This window comes from Myodes glareolus, chromosome 2, assembly GCF_982192425.1.
Source record: "Myodes glareolus chromosome 2, mMyoGla1.1, whole genome shotgun sequence".
In the NCBI taxonomy this organism is placed as follows: domain Eukaryota; kingdom Metazoa; phylum Chordata; class Mammalia; order Rodentia; family Cricetidae; genus Myodes; species Myodes glareolus.
The window spans coordinates 129,003,139-129,016,246 of record NC_142027.1 but is presented as its reverse complement, the minus strand read 5'-3'; positions in this window follow the sequence as shown (position 1 = coordinate 129,016,246).

The window sequence follows — 13,108 nt, the reverse complement described above, 5'->3', positions numbered from 1 at the left end:
GAGCCAGTTCCCACAGATTGTCCTCTGATTTCCACACACATGCAGTGGCATGTGCACACACACTTACATGTTCATCCACACACAAATAAATAAACAAAATTCAAAATCAAAAGGAATGCTGGGCTGGGGAGACAGCTCAGTTTGTAATGTGCTTGCTATGCAAGTGTGTGGATCCAGATTGAGTCCCTAGTACCAATGTAAGGCCAGGCGTGGTGCTGTGAGCTGTAGTTCCAGTGATTCAGTCCCCAGTACTGATGTAAGGCCAGGTGTGGTAGTGTAAACTATAACCCTAGTGTGGAGGAGGCAGCAGTAGGAAGACCTTGGGGCAGCCTGGGGATGGTACCCATCCTTGCTGAGTAAATGAACCCCAGACCGATGAACAAGGTAATCCCAGCACTCAGGAGGCAAACGTTAGATCTTGTGAGTAGGAGGCCATCCTGGTTTATATTGGTTTATACAGTTTCAGGCCAGCCAGACCCTGACTCACAAAAACCAAGGTGAACAGTTACAGAGGTGCAAAACCTGTGACTGTCCTCTGGCCTCCATTTGCACAGGCACCCCCCCCCCCACATACACACACACACACACACACACATGCACAGGCACTCACAAAAGAAGTGCCAATATCTTGCTGCTCATTTAGAGTTCTTTCTCCAGCTGCTAATAAATGTTATTGTGGTGGATGAGATGGCTCAGCAGGTAAAGGTGCTTGCCATCAAACCTGTCAGCCTGATTTTGAGCCCCATGAGCCCCATGTTAGAAGGAGAGAACTGACTCCTAGAAGTTGTCCTTTGACCTACACAAACACACACATACACACACACACACTGTGATACATTCACACAAAACATAATTTTTTTAAATGAAAGTATTCTCTATTTTGCACTAATTTTCTGCTTAGTTTGCCCTTTTGGTTTTTCCTGGGACACATCTGATTGAATGAATCTGTCTGACTGACTGACTATCTATCTATCTATCTATCTATCTATCTATCTATCTATCTATCTATCTATCTATATATCTATCATCATCATCTGTCTGTCTAGGGAATTTATTAGAGTAGCTCACAGGTTGTGATCCATTTAACCCAATAATGGCTGTCTAACAATGGAAACTCCCAGAATCAGGTAGTTAAGTCTCTGAGGCTGGATGTCTCAGCTGGTCATAAGTCTACGTCAGAATCCTGAAGAAGTAGACTCTAATGCCACTGAGGGAATGAACTTACCAGTGAGAGTGAGGGCAACCAAGCAAAGAGCAAGTGCTTCCTTCTTCCGTCTCCTTTACTACTACCAGACTATGTGGCTTAGATTTAGGATGGCTCCTCCCACCTCAAGTGATCTGCATTTAAGATGGGTTTTCCTACATCAGATGAAACAATTAAGTAAAGAAGTAAAGAAAAATCCCTTGAGTGACTTGAATTTTTAGTTAATTCCAGATGTAGTCAAACAACCAACCCAGAATAGCCATCATACCTGGGATTGTTAGCAGACTATAGTTGGTGAGGATGGCCTTGCTATTTTAGATTTCATGTGTAAATGAGGTCCTGCAGGGCGGTCACCACTCATCTTGAGTTTCCATCTTCTATAATTTCATTTGCCTGTGGTCAGCCAAAGTCATCCTTTAGTTTTTTTTTTTTGGTTTTTTTTTTTTTTTGGTTTTTTGTTTTTTTTTTTTTTGAGACACGGTCTCATTATGTGCTCTTGGCTGTCCTGAAACTCACTCCGTAGAGCAAGCTGGCCTCAAACTTACAAAGATCTGCCTGCCTCTGCCTCCCAAACACTGGTATTAAAGGCATGTGCCACCACTACCTGACTCAAAGACCAAAATAGTAAATGGAAAAGTCCACAAGTAAATAATTCCTAAGTTTTAGATTGAATGCTGTTTTGTATAATGTAATGAGTGAGGTTCTACACCAAGTACATCAATCATCCCTCTATCCTGCATATTCATCACCAGTCAAACTGCCTTGAAATTCTAGTCCTTGACAGATCCCCCAGGATAAGTGAGAAGGTCTATATTTGACTCTCTGCCAAACTTGTTTTGCTCAACATAGCCACAGGCTTACCGGTGTCATTGCAGATGACAAAAATCTTTTCTTTTTAGAGGTTGAATAAGGTTTTATTATATATAAAAATATATTATTATTATATATTTATTTATAATATTATAATATAAATTAGTATATAATATAATATTAATATATATTATTAATACATAATATCAACATTTATAATATTATTTATTATTATCAATAATATTTATTTTAATATTTATATTTATTTATATTTATTATATATAATATTTATATTATTTATTATTATATATCATGAAGTATATTGTCTTCATCCATTCATTGGTGTCTATCTATATATATATATATAGACACTTACCTTGATTCAGTGTCTTGTTCATTGTACATAATGCTGCCCTGAATGTGGAAGTACGCATGCCAGCATAACGATTCCTTTTTCTTTGGTTGTCATAGAGTCATAGAACAGCTCTGTCTTCGTTGTATCCTATGATGGTTACTCTGAAGTTATATTCTGTGCAGCATGATAGTCCCATTTCCTCCATCTAGTTCCACTGGCTGAATGAGCAAGTGTGCAGAGCATCAGAGGGTAGCTGCCTTTTCCTGGTGTCAGATGCTGCTGAGTGTTCTTTCATGTTGTTGCTAGCCCTTGTCTGCCTCTTTTCAGAGACATGTATATTCAGGCCCTTTGATGACTTCTGACTGAGTTGTTTGGTCTGTTTTATGTTTTCTCTATTAGTCTCTTATCAGATGTGTGTTATGCAGGCATCGTCTCCCGTTCCCATTGGGTAGAGAGATGATATGTCTTTTCTCTCTACTGCCTGTTTCTCTGTGTAGAAGCTGGTAGTTTAATGCCACCTCATTTATCTTTTTCTATCATGTGTTTTGAGTCATATGGGAAAAAAAACCAGGTCAAAATCAAAAGCTTTTTTAAATGTATTTGGTTTGACATATTGAGAGCTGAGTGTGGTGGTACACACCTATATTCCCAGAAACTGGGAAGCTTAGTCAGGGGGTGTCTTATTGCTGTGAAGAAACACCATGACCAAGGCACTGTTCTAGAAGAAAGCATCTGATTAGGAGCTTGCTTACACTTTAGAGAGCTAGTCCATCATCGACAGGCAGGTGCTTTACATCCTGATCCACAGACTGCTGTTTTAATCTAAATCTCAGTTGTTCAATTTTATCAATGAAGTCTTGAGAGCCAGATGCTGCAGTGAAAACCAGCTAGCTCAGAGAGGCAGAGAAAGCACCGAGCCGACCTTCCTTCTCAGTAAACGGCCCAGAAAGAAAGCTTTCTCCTACACTGTCTCAAACAAAACTCCTCAAACTGAATATCCCTCCCTCCTACTTCCTGTTTGTCTTCTCTCCATCCTCCTGACTCCCTCTTGCTCTCTATGGGTTTTTCCTGTCAACTGGTTGTTAGCTCCACCTCTTGACCTATGGTTGCTTTTACTTAATTCTGTTTATAATAAACAGAAAGCTCTATATTAAAGGTGTATACTAGGACTGAGCCACACTACAACTAGAAACAGGTTTTTCCAGTAAATAATGCAATCTTGGGATTCATAGTGTGATCAAATACCTGCAACAAAAGAAAAACAGAGAGAGAGAGAGAGAGAGAGAGAGAGAGAGAGAGAGAGAGAGCGAGCGCCTGGTGTGGGATTTTGAAACTTCAAAGCCCACCCCTAGTGTCATATTTTTTTTTCCAACAAGGTCAAACCTTCCAATCCTTCCCATACATTTTATCAGCTAAGGAATAAGAATGCAAATGATAAGAGCCCGTGGGTACCAATCTCGTCCAAACCACCATGGGGGATAGCAAATTTGGGGCAACACTGAGTTATACAGAGTTCTCAGCTAGCCTGGACTTCATAGTGAGACCTTGTCTCAAAAACTGAAAGAAAGATAGAGGGAAGGGAGAAAAGAAGAAACTATTGATAAAAGTGACTATGTAAAAAATAAAGAACATTTAAATCCCCCAAATACTTCAAATCGGTAACTAGGAAAACTATTTCCTAGTAACTTACTAACAACTGCTCGTTTCTCAAGCACAATGTGCAGACCAGAAACCTCTGCTTAACCTACTTCCATCAGTTTCTGTTGTGCTTTACTTCAGATGTCCTGAGTCTGGGACACGTTCCATCCGGACTGGAGGTGAGCACGGAGAAGAGATATTTACACTGACTGAAAGTAATTATGTGGCCTTGCCACACTGTCAAAGGTGTTTATCAATATAAAGAGAAAAGAGAACGACGGAAAAGCCTGGAGAGCAGCAGCCAGGGTAGAGGCCCAGAGAGGCCGCCTGTGAAAGGGTAGAGACCCACTGCACTGAAGGCTGCTTTTGTCCCACAAAGCAGCTTGAAAACCAGCCTGGAGAGGCCCGAATGGTAGCCTAACCATATCTCAGAACAAAATAGGAACAGGTTTAAGGGATGTAAAAAGGGACAGAAAACTCAGTAAGGTTTCACTTCCAGCTGTGGATGGTAATTGATAGGAGTGTGGACAGTAGAGTCGAAGTCAGGGGAGAAGAGTTGGCCCAAGTGATGGAGAAATGGTTAACAAGACATGGACAATTAAAAATCTGTAGATTCCCATGCTCCAGAAAATTCCATGTACACAAGAAAAGTGACAAGGGAGACCTTTTGAAAGGTCCTGGAGCCACTTTTCCATACGGATGTTGTCCTGCTGTCTATCACACCTGGGATTTATCCATTCGCTTCTGACTTTATTCAGTGGCTTATAACTTGTAACTAGTGTGTTTATTCAGTGACTTATAACTTGAAACTAGCGTGCATACTCAGTGGCTTATAGATTGTAACTAGTGTGTTTATTCAGTGGGTTATAGCTTGTAACTAGTGTGTTTCCTGAAAAATCATTACATTTCATTGTGTCTGTGAGTGTGACAATGTGAGCATGCTCATGACACATCATACATGTGGAGATCAGAGGATAATTTGCAGAGGTCAGTTCTCTCTTATGTGGGCCCTAGGAATTGGACTTAAGTCATCAGACTTGGCAGTAGGCACCTTTACCTGCTGAGCCATCCTATCAGTCCACCAGCATAATTTTTAATATTTGAATTCTGGCTTTTTTATCCCATGGGAGCTTCTTAACAGTTGGTGGAGTCCTTTGAAAGCCTCAGCGAACCTATGATCACTTTGTTGCATTCTGATAGGCCACATATCCTGGTTCCTCTTAGCCACTTTCCTGTGAATGCTAAGTGGTCCTTGGTGCCAGGCCCTGGGGCTGTGCATGCTCCCATTGCTTCTGTGCTGTTACTGCTGCCAGGCTCTCTTAGCTGTTCCTGTACTGATTCATTTAGTGATAAGATCACATATCTCTGATTCTTTCTCACCCAAGGCTGCTTCCAACTTTTCTTGTTTAACTCCTCCTACCTAGGCAAGAAGGCTAATTCCCATGATCCTTGGCATATCTATGTGTTGGATCAATCTTGCTTTGTAACATGCCATTGCCACCATCATGGGTGGATGCTTCCCTAGTCTGCACAAGGCCACTGTCATCACCCTTCCTATGCATAATGTCCTTAGTTTAGATACTTACCTGGGTCAGAATACTTCATGGGTACTTCTAAATCAGATCCAGTCAATGGAGCAGGCTACAGTATTTCAGATGGATGGATTACGTGTGAAGGAGTTGGGAGCTTGTAAACCCTGCAGAAGCAGAGGCAGAAAAGAAGCTGCACACCGCCCCCCAGGCTTGCCATTGTGCAAGAACCACAGAACATCTCCGAAAATAACTGGCTATCTCTAGAATCCCTGACAATAATGTTTTTTTTTTCCCCATCAATTTTTAGGTGAGAGACATTCAAGAATCTAGCTGAGCCAGTCATCTGGAAAAGTTCAGGGAGTGGTCCTGACCAAATTATGTCTTGGTCAGTATTTAAACTTTAAGAAAAGTTAATTTAAATTTTCCCCACCCCCAGATCCCTTCACACACCCAAGTAAAGAATGTAGCCCAAGACCTGCTATGAGGAGCCTGGGTAACTTGTGGAAGCCCACAGAAGTGAATCCGTTCCACCTTGACTAAAGGTCAGAAAATTCAGACCTATTCTTGTTCCTTCAAGGTTATTGATAGAAGGTTTGACTTAAGGAGTGGCTGCTAACAAGGAGGTTTCGGTCTAGGGTGTGGTTACTTGATGCTTTGGGTATTGAGAAGGTACATTGTTCTTTGTATTTTGGTAGAGAAGTCTGTTGTCTTCTCCCTCCTCTTTGGATTGGGGTATATAAAGCCTATGAGAAATAAACACAGGACGAATCTCAGTATTTACTGGATGCCCTCCCGACCTATCAGTTGTCTCTTGTCTGTCTCTTAGGCCTCACACTTCTCTCCAAGCACATACAGATAAACTGGGCAGATCTGACAGTTGTTCCTGGACGTAGGATATGACAAATGGTTCCCAATGTGAATCTCATGGTAGTAACTGTAGAACCTGAAATTCAGCAATCAGAGATGGAGGGGAACAGTCGAGGGTGGGAATCAGACCAAAGAAATGTGAGTTCATGAGACATGAGACTTGGCACATGCCAGCAACACATCCCTGCCTTCCACGTATGACTTGTTCACATCTCTGAGCAGCTGTGATGCTGCATTGCCATCAGCAGTGACAGTGACCTTGTGTTGTTTGATAAGACTTTCCTGGGGAGACGCAACACACAAGTCTACTCACCCTAGATAGGAAGCCCATGACAAACCGCAGTACAGATACCACCAAAGTCCATCCTGGTGAACCATGAGTTTTATTGGGGTTAATTAATTGTGGATGCCCAAAAATGTGAGCCTATTTCCACATTGACCAAAGGTCAGAGAGTTGGAACCTACCTCTATTCCTTCAAGGTTATTGTGTTTCTACCCTCAAACAAAGGTCCCACCTAGATTTAGGTCAGAGAGAGTCCTGCTTTCTCAAGGTTATTGTCAATAGGTGTGGCTCATAGCCAGCCCTTGTATTTCAGGTATAGAGAAGTAGGTGTGTCTCTACCTCAGGCAAAAGTCTAAAGATCCAACTAAGGTTCCAGTTACTTTAAGGATTCCACCCAGAGAGTGATTTGCCTACAGGATGTTTTGGTCTAGGGTGTGAGCGTGATTTATTTTGTTCTAGCAACAGAATGTTTAACTATGGACGTAGCCCATGACCTTTAATTGGTATGTTCATTGCCTTGCATCATGTTAATGCAGCCGGGTATTTTAAGCAATTGGAAATTAAATGTGGGCGATTTCAGTATTTACTGGAACTCCCTCCTGAAACTCTTCTATGTTTTTCTGTCTTATTATTTTCACGTCTTCATATTCTTTACTAATGTTTCTAAATTCCAGTGCCCCTACCCTGGCAAGTGGTGTTTTTGTCAAGGCTGGTCCATGACAGTTACTAACAGGAATATGGATAAGGGTTATTTACAGGGCCAGAAATGATTCAAAGCCGACTGCACCACCCATGTCCACCCTAGCATGAGTTAAACTCGGAATACTGGATATCTGTGGCACAGGCAACTCAGCAGGTTAGAGTGTGCTCTTCCCAGCTGCTTTAGTCTAAACCTCTTCTAGGCAGCTCTGTTGATCTCAACCTTTTTCCTGGAGCTGGTTTGATTTTGGAGTTTTCTTTGCAGCTTGGTTTGCCTGATAGTGACTCTTAGCAGTTTGCATGTTTACTCTTGCAAGGAAGGACCTAGTGAATCTGGTTCGTTTCAGAGATTTCTAAAGCTAAGTTTTCATTGTTTCATTGTTTTCATTGTAACAGACCTGCTTAAGGACTGTTTGAAATGAATTAATAAAATGCTGTATTTTTAAGAGACTTAAAAGTATATACCGGTTTAAAACATGAGACATTGTTTTTGTAGTCCGAAATGAGATACAATGAACAGACAATTATAGCATTTAACAGTAAACATAGATGCATTTAAGTTACATGTATAAACACACACACAGAGTGAACAGGAATTGGATGAAGTGGATGCTCTTGGTGGGCCCTACCAAAGGCATGCCACTGCATAAAACACACATGCAACAGAGTCAACAAAAGTAATTTAGAGACAAAAACATAAGTAAATCGGGTGACCAGGCAGGGTATACCTCAGTAAAGATGGCAGAACTTGATCACCTGACCTGGCTCTCAGTTAATGTGGCAACGATGTCCCCTGACCTCGGTTAAGATGGTGATAAGTTCACCTGACTTTAGTCAAAATGGCAGCAGTCACATGTTGTATGGAAGAGAGACCTAGAGGTGTGATCCGCCCTGTTGCTAAGCCGCCATGCCACATGCTGTGGTAGGGAGCAAAGGCTGGAATTGAAAGCAGCCGCCTCATGGATCTGGCCAATCTTGTTGGCAGCAGTAGTGGTGGCAGAGACAGTTTGAGGAAAAGTGGAGCCAATGGAACTAGTGGGACACCAGCAAAGTGAAGGTTTATACCACAGCTGAAAACATGAAAACCCACAAAAATGGCGACACCACAAGGCTTATAGGGGGACGGCTCCCCTCTCTAGGCAGGGTATGAAACAGCAGTGATCACCACAGAACTTGTAGAAGAGTGTTCTCTATCTATATGCAAGATGTTAAAGCCTGATTGGCTCTGGTCTGGACAACTTGGAAGCCAGAGAGGTTAGAGGCCACTCTGAGCAGTCTCTTATGGTGGGAACCACTGACAAGTGGTCCAAAATAAAATAAAAAGAAAAGAAAAAAGGAGAAAGAAAAACCCAAGGGACCCTGGGCCCCCAGTCAAATGCACCAAACAGTCAAATGCACCAAACAGTGTGTGCAGTGCTAGTGTGGGAGGACTGACCCTGGGTTGTCCAGTCACATTTTTAGCTATGGAAAGCAGTGAAGGACTCAACCATAGCCATGAAGGCTGTGGATGGGGGCTGGAAGAGGAAAACTCACCACCGAAGCTGCTGGTGTGCATAGAGGTCAGCACTCAGGCAAATGGAATACATGGTTGTTGAGGAAAAAAATACCCAGTTCCTGAACCCAACCCTGGGAGAGAGGCAGCAGGGCCTACCAAGTCTGACAGCACCAATGTAATGGATTAATAAAATCCTGCAGGATCCCTGAGGGGTCAGCGGGCAGCGGGCCATGAGATCACACCACAGGTCCCCAAGCAGGGGCAGGCAACAGGCAGGGAGTCCCGAGAGCACCCAGTCCCAGGCAGGGATGGTGCATGAGACCACAAGGAGAGACAGACAGACGGGCACACCATGAGACCATGCTGCAGGTCTCTGATGGTGACTGGTCTCGGGCAGGGAGCCACATGGCGGGTGAGAGACAGATGAATAGGCACACCATACAGAGTGAGGTTAGATATTTATTTAGTGAGTTATGGAGGGAAAAGGGAGAAGGGGAGAAGAACAGAAGGGGGGAGATAGGGAGGGAGAGAGAAAGAGAAGGGAGAGATGGAAGCTGCCTCTTCAAAAGGGAGACAGAAAAAGAGGGAACTCAGGCTGGAAACTGAAGATCAGCTTGCCTCAGTGGATGGGGGAGGGAGTGGTGTGGCTTGTCTCTTAAAGGGACAGGACAGATCATTACACTGTTCCTTCAGGATAGAGTGTTTCAGTCTCAGAGGAAACTGATCCATAACACCCTGTAAAAGTTAGTAAATTCATGACTTTTAATTAGGCCAATCTTTTTGATAGTCAAACTATCTACTGGTGGATATAATGTATCTTCTTTTTCACACTTTCCCCTCCTGTTTAGTATGTATGTGTGTGTGAATGCATGTGACTTGAGTTAATTATGTATAAACACAAGTTAGCTTTAACTCTGTGTGTATATATGTGTATAAAACTCAAATTCAACTGGGTGTGAATGCACGTATATTTACTGTTAAATGTTATAACTGTCTGTCTATTATATCTCATTCCAGACTAAGAAAGCAATATGTCTCATATTTTAAATTGGTGTGTACTTTTAAGTCTCTTACAAAAATATTATCTATGTAATCCAACCCTGCTATAAAATATATTGAGCTGTTCTCTACGTTCTGCTGTTAACCTTCTACTGCAAGTAGTTTTGTTCTTCTCTCTGTCTTTTTATGAGTGTAGCTCTTACCTATTGAGAGCCAGTAGAGTCAAGCTTATACCCACCTCTCCAAGCAGGTCCTATACTGTAGTTATAACTTATCTATGCCTAATAAATAGCCTTCAACTGCTCAGAGATCTGGGGAATATGGCATTTAAATGTTTAATTATTAAAAGTCTTTTCATAACAAAGACAGGTTGGCTTCTAGCAGCAGCACTCTACTTCCTCCAAAGAAGACAGAAGACAAATGGGCACAGAACAATGTCCATCCGCAATTCACTTCATCAGTTGCCAAGTGCTGACCATTAGGTAAAACTGCCTTTCATCTAAACTGAAGATCTTCAGACAGCAGACAAAATCACCGGAATTGACAGCCTAGCTACTCAGGCCAAGGTAGGCTTGTCCTCCTACAGATTTCTAACCTGCAAGACTAAACAGCAAAAGGCAAATATGACCATCAATGACCATGGAGGACCCTGAGGAGAGGCTCTAGGTAGACAACCGAGTAAGTTCTCTGTTGTTTTTTTAATCAATAACTCAAGTAAAATTTTATCCCTGTCAAAGATCACTGATCAGTTTGACAGCTGAGAGGTTTTGTCAGTTTAAAAGTACAACCTAACCAAACAAATTTCAGTAAAATACAAATACAAGTTATTAAGGTATACTCACAAGTTATAAAGGTGTGAGGACAAATATAATTTATCAAATTTCTCTCTCACTCTGCCTTTCATAGTCTTAAAGATACTTCTCATTGTTCAAAAATATATGTCACAGTCATTTTGGTATAAATATGCTATTTAAAACTTGTTTTTACAAACTCAAAATTCCTGTGATTCCAGGGAGCTGAACTGAAGGATCCACCTTAAATAGGTCAAATACACCCTTCTCAGTTCCCTAGTACTGAAAACTTCTTCATTCTGAACTTAACTTTGTCCTTTGCTCTGCCAGCATCATGCCAGGTCCAGGAGACACTGGATGGTTCCATACCACGGACCCTGGATGGCAGTAAAGTGACCAGCTACCCCAGGATGTGACCAGCACCCAACTTTCTGAATCCCACCCCCACCCCATGAAAGACTTTGATGCCCACAAATAAGCAGAAGCAGTCTTGAGAATCACTGTCCCAATTCCTTTAACCTGCTGTGCCTAACCTCCTGCCTTTTTATTATAAGAGATGGGAATGTAATGATCTGCTGGCCTGGCCTGTTACCTGGGTACCCTGTCTGTTTAAGAGACAAGCACCACCCACTCCCAACCCCTCTTCTGCCAAGGCAAGCAGATCTGCCTCCAGCCTGCTCCCTCTCTTCCTGTCCCTCTTCTGAAAAAGTAACTACTGCCACTCTCCTCCCCCTCTCCCTCTGTCGGTCTCTCTCTCTCTGTCTCCCTCCCTACCTTCCTCCCTCTCTGTCTCTCTTCTCCCCTTACTTCCTTCCCTTTCCCCTCCATAACTCACTAAATAAACTCTATACCCAAACTCTCTCCTTTGTTTAGTTTTTTCCCCCTAACCATTATTGATAACAACTTGTAAACAGCACTCTAAACAAAGACAAACATCCATAATCCATTTTTTTTGGTGGGAGATGTGGGCATACTTTTTTAGGTTACTTCCTGATGATTGGGGGCACTGATAATCTTATGGGGTTCAAAGAAAATTTAGGATTATGGTCAAGTTCTGCCTGGAGTATTCTTTGAGGCTTGATCATCTCAGCCAGCAGCCTTGAAACTGTTCTGGATGCAGAACTCAGAAGAAACTGCAACAGAAGTGCTCTGAAATGTCGGACCATTTGGGCCATCCGTTCCTACCAGAGATTTTCCAGGAGGTCTTCCTTGATCAAACCTGATTTTTCTTAACCCAGAATGGATCCACAGCTTCTCATTTCCTGTGGAAATCCTCTTCTTCAAAGTAACATATCTTTTGACTTAAATTTTGAAGTCAAGGCATTTTTAAAATATATAGGTTGGATTAATCCAACACCATCTATAATCAAATGTCTTTTAGCAGCTGTTGCTCCTTCCTCAGCAGTCAGACAATTCAAAGACAACATAATAACATATAGTATCCAGACTCTCTGTGTATTTTCCATCGTCACGTGGCTTTTTACTATTACTCTATTTCTTTTATTTTTATTTTTTATTTTTTGGAATTTTGAGACAGGGTTTCTCTGTGTATTCTTGGCTGTCCTGGAACTCACTCTGTAGACTAATCTTGAACTCACAAAGATCCATCTGCCTCTGTTTCCCAAGTGCTGGGATTAAAGGCATGTGCCACCACACCTGACTATTCTATTTCTTTTTTTTAAAGTACTTTCTCTATTCTTTTTTCTTTTCTCTCCCAAGCCTACATATATTTTAAAATACACTGTAAACTATTTAGATGTTTTGTTTGTTTGTTTGTTTGCTCCCCTTCCCGTCTGAATCTGTTTTTAATCCTTTAAAAAAAAAAACTTTTATGTGGAAATTCTTGCCAAATGTTTGGGTGCCACATGGCGGCTCAGTTGTTTGTAACTCCAGTTCTACGGGATCTGCTGTCCTCTTCTGACCTCTGAGGGCACTGCACACACATGTAGGCAGAATGCCCATACACAAAAAAATGAAAGAAAAAATCCTGTGTATACAAAAGTTCTGACTTTGGCATCATGCTGCCAGGCAAAGAAGAACTCAAATTTACTCCCTCTCTGGCGACTTACAGGGCAGGCCATAAGCTCTGCTTCTGGGAGTTGATTTAGAAGTTTTTATTTAATATAACTATATTGAGGGTATTTATACAACGAAGAGTATTATTACCTCTGGAAGCCCAAATGTACAATTGCTACCAATTAAATAAATGTGCTGGCTTGGGCGATGGTAATCTGACACGTGAAGTGCTGTCTAGATGCTACCATGGCCCTTTAGTTTGTTGGACCCAGATGTTTGACCTAGTTTTCTAGAGCAGGCACAAGGCTGTCACTCCCCTGCTGTTTGCGGGTATTTAATTGTGCTGGGAACGTCATACATGGGAAAGCCTGGCAGAGGGTGTTAGAGGGAGAGGTACCACACTGTGGTGTTGTGGAAGC